Source organism: Dermacentor andersoni, chromosome 6 (genome assembly GCF_023375885.2).
Source record: "Dermacentor andersoni chromosome 6, qqDerAnde1_hic_scaffold, whole genome shotgun sequence".
Lineage (NCBI taxonomy): Eukaryota > Metazoa > Arthropoda > Arachnida > Ixodida > Ixodidae > Dermacentor > Dermacentor andersoni.
Genome location: NC_092819.1, coordinates 86,726,212 through 86,733,862, shown reverse-complemented (window position 1 = coordinate 86,733,862; position 7,651 = coordinate 86,726,212).

Below are 7,651 nucleotides of genomic sequence, written 5' to 3'. Positions count from 1 at the left end.
GACTGATGGCGACGATTCCTTCACAGTGGAGTTCTTTTAGATCAAGTCCAAGCCGTCCAGAAGGTTAGGTTAAACCTTACTGTCCCGACGTGGAAGTCGCCTGCGTCAACCTAAAGGTTGATCTTCAAGGTCTGAATAAAGTTCATCATGCCATACCATATTTTTCAAATGGTTATCTCCATCTTAATTTGTCGCACGTTAGAGCGAGATAAATATGACCAATAAGTAAAATCGAACAGAGCGTGAGGTATTCTTCGAAATTCTCTCGTGAGTCCTGCTGTCGCCGAAACCGCACTGCTTTTTGTCCCGATAACACGTCTCTTTAAACTGGTTGGTGTGACGTTGCAATTAGTTACAGCATGGCCAGAGGGAAACAGAGCAAGGAACGAGGCTGACTAACAACTGATGGCTGACTGATGTCTGACTAACAACTGATCAACTGTTCGTCAACGCGCCGGGCTGTCTTATTCCTTGCTCTGGCTCCGTCTGCTCTCGCTGTACATGCTTACTTTCTGTCCTGAGTAGTGTTAGGCTCCACAGGGACAGGAAGAAAGTGGCAGAAGTCACATCTAAAACCAAAAAAAATGTAAGTCAAAGGACAGTAATGAGATAATAAGAGACGTAAACGAAGTGAGGTCATAAGTGACAGGGACAGAAATATAATACGTGAGGGGACATAAATGCGATAATCAATGCGATAATCAAATGCGATAAGTGCCTGGATGGAAATGAGGTAATAAACGACGGGACAGAAACGAGATAAAAAGTGACGGACAGAAATAAAGTAATAAGTAACGGGACAGAAATTAGGTCATAAGGGACGAGACAGAAATTAAATAAAAAGTGGCGGGCAGAAATGAGCTCATAAGTGACGGGGCAGAAATGACAGAGATAGTGACCTACAGAACTTACATAATAAATGAACGAATTCTGGGGTTTAAGGTATCAAAACCACGAATTGATTGTGAGGCACGTTGTAGTGGGGGACTCCGTATTCATTTTGACCCCAACAGGATTTTTAACGTGCCGCCAATGCAAGGGATACTGGCGTTTTTACATTTCGTCCCCATCTGAATGCGGCCGCCGTGGACGGGATTTGATCCTGCGACCTCGCATTTAGCCGCGCAACACCATAGCTCCTAAGCCACCACAGCGGGTGAAATAATGGGTGATGAGACAGAACTGAGATCATAAGTGACGGAACAGAAATAGATAAATATTCCCGTCCAAGCACTCCGTACAGATGGTTAACCAGCGAAGCTTAAACATGCGGCTCCGGTGTTTATCACTGGGTTAATCCCGACGGTTCATTAAACGGCGCCTTCATAGGCTGCCGGATCCTCGGTACGCAGTTGATGCTTGCGCTTGGCGGCACGAGCCTGTTCTTGTGCCCGGGCTGCAGCATCGGCACGGCGTGGACGAGTTCATTGCCGGTTCTGCTTGCAGCTTGCTCATCGAAAGCTGCCTACTCCTCAGGAGTACGTATGACGCGTGATCTACCAATTTTAGAGCCGGAGAGAAACTGCTGTGCGCGCGCTCGGGTGCGACGCAGAGCGAAGACATCACTACTGGCGCAGCCAATAGCGCTCTTTCTCTACTTTTTCGCGCATGCGCATGGGGTTGCACCGGAGGAGCTTCGGCGTACAAGCGATAGACTGACGGACGTTTGAAACGGCCAGCCATATGCAGCTTCGCTGTAAAAGTGGCGGGACAGAAATCAGATAAATTGCGACGATACAGAAATCAGATAAAAAGTAACGGACAGCAAGGCGATACTTAACAGGACAAAAGTGAAATCATAAGTGATGGGTCATAAATGAAACCGTAAGAGACGGGACAAAAATTAGATCGCTGATGGGACAAATATGAGGTAGTAAGCGACGGAAAAGAAACGAGGCACGTGTGATGGCTTTAGCACCCGTTGTTGTGGTTCAGTGGTTGTGGCTTTCTGCTGCTGAGCGCGTGGCCGTGGGTTCGATTGGCAGTCACGGCGGTTGCATTTAGGTGGAGGCAAAATGAAAGAACACTCGTTTACTTCGATTTAGGTGCAAGTTTGTGAACACCAGCCGGTCCAAACTAATCCGTCTTCCCCCACCATCCACCGCAGCGTCGCTCATAGCCCCAATGTGGATGTAGTATGTTTAAGCTGACGACAAAATAAAGCACGTATTTATCATGTATCAAGTCATGTGTTTCTTTCGCAAGAAATAAATGTTTTCTGTGCCACTGATCATAAAAAATTCCTTGAAAGGTTTACATTTAAGCGGTTGTGCCCTTTGGAATAAACAAGCCGATCTTCAATTTTTTATCCCTGAATTCTGTTTTTTGTTTGATGCCATATTCCTTACTGAAACACAGGCAAAGGATGATGCGCCCACATACATCTCTTATCATTCTTTCTGTTTGAATGGCGTAACGCGCCGTGGAGGCGGTGTTATGTTACTATTGCAGGAAGCCATACAATATGAACTACTTCCTGACTTTTGCATCACATGTGATGATTTTGAAAGACTTACTGCTCACGCAGGTAAACATCTGTTTTCAGTGTGTTATAGGCTACCAGACAGATACCCTGGCAGTTTTTTATGCTTCTATGAAAAGCTCTTGCGTTTTTCATCTGACAACCTGTATCTTTAGGTATCTGCAGGCAACTTTAACATAGATATGTTAGGTCATTCTGCGTCACAGCAAACTATGGGCACACTGATTGTATCAAATGGTTTTACTAGTGCTTTTGCTTCGCCAACCAGAATTACAGAAAAGAGGGCAACTTTGATGGACTTGTTTATTACGAATATCAACACAAATGACATTTTTGCCAGAGTTCTTACATGGGATATCAGCGATCATCTTCCTATATATAGTTTGCAAGATCGTAAGGGCAGGGCATTCTGCATTCAAGTTATCTCTGGGTTTAGTCTAGAGCATTTTAGAAATGATTTGGTTGATTGTAACGTCGACGAGATTCTTTTGATAAAAAACATCAAGCCTGAAGAAGCCTACAATAATTTTTTAGACATAAACTGAGACATCTATAAATGCCGCTTCCCAGAAAAACACGTCTATTTGAATAAACAAACCCGTAAGCCATGGATGATCCCTGATCTGCTAAGCAAAATTAAACATAAGAATGAACTCGATCACAAGTTCTACGTAAGTAGTAATTCTACCATTCTTAAAGAATACAAGACGTACAGAAATCTATTAAAAAGGAAATCAGAAAACGCAGATCGCACTATATAGATACAGAAATAGAATCTAGCGTAGGTAAGACTGACGCCCTGTGGAAGAAACTGAATTTATTTCTAAACCGGAATACATCACGACAAAGAGTGGGAAAGTTTACAATCAACGACAAGAAAATATCAGGAGTCGAACTTGCAAATATATTTAATGACTACTTGGTGAATGTTACAGATGACGTGATGTCTAGTGAGTTTACTCAATTTTTTCCTGATCCAAATCAATCCTAAATGTTTTTGAGCCTGTAGTGGAACAAGATGTCTATTGCGTTTTTTCGCAACTTAAGAGCAGTTCGTCTCGGTATGTTGATGGCATGCAGCTCAGTCCTATTAAGTATACGCTTGATATTCTTCTTTCTTTTATTACTCATATATTTTATCTTTGTTTGTCGAGTGCAGTTTTTTCTGAAAGAATGCACGTAGCAAAAGTCAGTGTTTTATTCAAGAGGAGTGATAAAAGGACGTTAGAAACTATCGACCCATATCTATACTGGCAGTATTTTCGAAAGGGTTGGAGAAAGTTATGCAACGTCAGCTGTACCAAGTCCTCGAAAAACATAATTGATTTCACATACTCAGTTTGGTTTCAGAAGACCTCGTTCTGCAGAAATGGCATTAATGGAGCAAAAAGAGTTTAGTCTATCCCAGTTTGAAAACAAACGTGTCATGCATGCTAGGTATGTATGTAGACTTTACCAAAGCGTTTGATAATATTTACCGTTCTACGTTGTTTCAGAAATTACATTGCTATGGAATTGGCGGTCATCCGCTAGACCTAATAAAAAATTATCTAAATCATCGCAGACAGGTAGTCGAGATCGACAGGAACTGCTCAGAGCTGAAGTCTATTTCTAAGGGCGTACCGCAGGGAAGCATCCTTGGGCCTCTTCTTTTTGCAGCCTACATAAATGACCTAATCTGAGTTTATCCCGATGCTACATACATTCTATATGCCATCGATGTCAGCATATCTGTTTCGGCTGAAGGCAGTCAACACTCTAGAAAAGAATGAACCATATTCTTGCGAAACTGAAACACTGGTCATGTTTTAATAATTTAAGCATAAACATAAGTAAAACAAAGGCGATCTTATTGAACAAACGGAATAAGCCAATAACGATAATTTGTAACTTACGCATGGTGTTACTGAAATTGAGTTGGTAAAACATAAGAAAGTTCTGGGAGTTACGTTTTCGAGCAATGTGCTTTGGAACGAGCATATCGACAGTCTGCTGAACCAGTTATCGGGCGTTGTGAGTATGACATATCGCTGCAAAACAGTGTTGCCATTTAAAGTAATGCTTCTACTTTATAAATCAATTTTTTATTCACTCCTCACCTGTTGTTTTTCAGTATAGGGCTCCACAACTTCTGCGAAACTGCAAAAACTATACCCTATGCAAAAAAAATATATTGAGAATACTTTTTAACTTACCGTACGATGCCCATACGGGTAAATTGTTTCAGCAGGCTGGAATTTTACATTTCCACAACCTCTATACTTATAAGTTAACTGTAGTAATTAGGCACGAAGTGAAAGAAAATCGACATTTTCTACATGACTTTTCACATCTACAACAAAACATTGCATCGCTTAATACACGACATAAAAAATGTGGAAAGTGACAACGCCGAAAACAAATTATTCCAAAGATACGTTATCCTCATAATGCCTGCACACTTAATAAATCTGTGAAAGCTGGCATAGATTTTCTGCAGCGTCCACCAATCGAATTGCGAAAACTGCATATGCTAGGTTTTTTAAATTGCATTGCTTCTCTGGTTATTCTTATACTTGTTCCTGCGCTTTGTCTGTTTATGGAACTAAAACATGCTCTGTATTTCATTTTCTTGCTGTGTGCTGCTTGTTATTGTAATTTCCGCTGCTGACTTTTTTATACAAAGGTAGCTGTGGGCCTTTGTCAAGCTGCCTCTACAGAGACCAGCTTTTACCTACAGCTTCATTCATCAGCATGAAGATGACAAATAAACATTATTACTAATAATATTACGTTTAACACCACGAAAAAATCAATCACAATGACTTGCGCAAAGGGACACTCGCCGCAGTCGCCCTGGTAGGCTTGAACAGTGTATGGGCGCTATAACGTAAAGCTATTTCAAGCTTTTCTATTCCAATTCTGTAATGAGCCATCCGCGATCGGTCAAAAGCTTTTTTGGACCACCCCCCTTCGCCTGTCTGTCATGCGACGTCACGGAAACAGTGATAGCTCGCGGTCTGATATGAAGTGTACACGTTGATTGTGCATGATTGGACCGAACAAAAGAAACATATTTATTTCTGATTTGTCGCCTTTTCACCATTAGCCCTCTGCTATTGGTCAAAACGTTTCAGGCTGCACCCACTTTACCTGTCTGTGACTCGGCGTCACAAAACCGCGAACACTCATTGCGTCAAAGTGACGTGCCCGCGTTAAGGATACGCTAGTATGCCGAACAAAAGTAGATTCTTTTCTGAATAGCCGCAGAGTGCCCTGTTCCGAAAGAAATAGGAGATGGCTGCCGCCGATCGCTCACACACTGACTACTCGCACCTGCCAGAGAGCATAGGTTTATTTCCGTGTGTTAAAACATTTTTGCGTGGCCGTATAACGTTATCGAGCCCTGTCGGCACGTATACCACATTGCTATGCCATCTCTTCTTCGCTGAGGATTCGTTTTAGCGGCATTTTAACTGTTCGTTGCACGCCGCCGCGATTTTATACAAGCCACCGCAAGATACGTGAGGGAAAGCGGACCAATCGCAGACGCCGGCACTACCCTCTTCATCCGGTAATCTATTTTCCGTGCACTGACTCGGCCCCATTGATTCCCTCTCCACTTGAGCGTGATTCTCGCCTCTTGTCAGCCAATTTGGTAAGACAGGCTGCTGAGTGTAGGCAAGGTTATTCGTTTTTAAGGGCAACAAAATGACCTCCTACAGACGAGGAGAGCGTTTTGATTGGGCTGTTCAGGCAGCGCTACGGGTCACCGCCCGATGCTTGAGCCGGTAGTTACGTAAATTTGACATCTGGAGATTGGAATAAAAACATATTGGAATAGTTTTACGTCGTAGGGCCCTATGACATTACAGGTGTCGCGCGACATCCAGCTAGCCATGGCAGTCTTTTAACAAAGTTTATATTGTAAAATTATTCGAAATATTGTGTGCCGCCTTGAGGGCACGACTTGTGCACATCGTCCTTAATGGGCAGAGAGGAACAACACCGCATAAATTTTTACCAAGTAACTTTCTTTAACGTGCGCCCGTTGCTCTGTAAACGAACGTTTTTACGTACTAGCACCATCGCAATCCGACCGCGGTGGCTGGATTCAAACCCTAGAACTCCGGGCTCAGCAACACGACACCGTAGCTACTGATTCACTAGGGTACTATGTACTGTCTAAGTGCATAATTTACAACCACAAAGGGACACGCACGGGACAGGCGTTGCAAATTCTGCTCTTAAACAGTACGTAGGATGGATTACCAACTAGCCCGAACCAACGCTTTACTCAATAGGGTAGTCATATGAATTCTGGGGATTTACATGCCAAAACCATGAATTGATTAGGAGGCATGCCGTAGTGGGGGACGCCTGATTAATTTTGACCACCAGGGGATCTTTACCTTGCTACCAATGCACGGGACACTGGCGTTTTTGTACATCGCCTCCGTCGAAATGCGCCGGCCGCGGCCGGTATCGAGTCCGCTGCCTCCAACTCAATATATATCGCAACATCATAGACACAAAGCTACAACGTTGAGTATAGCCACCCTCCCCCCCCCCCCCCCTCTCAGGGATGCCTCGGATTCATCTTCCGGCCTTATCGCAAATTTTTTTTTTCGTGATAATGAGGCTGACCTGATTTTTTTGTCAATCTAGTGAACACTTTGCACTACCCCGAGGCTGTTAATCAAATCCAGAGTAACAAAAATAGTATATTTCTGAACCCTACGAGTGTGAATGAGGTTATAACGACGTTTAACCTGCTTAATGATAGCAATGTCTGCGATGGGGATAACGTACAATTTAAACCTGTTAAGTACACCATTTATATAATTGCAGCACCACTCGCACATATTTATGGCCGAGCGATTACTACTGGCGATTTCCCCAAACGGATGCAGCTCTCTAAAGTAATTATTATTCACAAAGGAGGTGATAAAAACCAGTTTTCCAACTATCACCCCATTTTCATTCTTCCAGTGTTCTCAAAAGCACTAGAAAAAATATACATGGTAGAATCGAAAATTTCGCCCCAAACTTTAATTTAATCCCTAACGCTCAGTACGGCTTTCGTAAGGGCAGATCAGCAGAACTTGCTCTATTAAACCAAACAGAAATAATATTAAAAGCTTTTGAAGAGAACGAATTTATAGCTGGTGTATATATCGATTTTTCAGA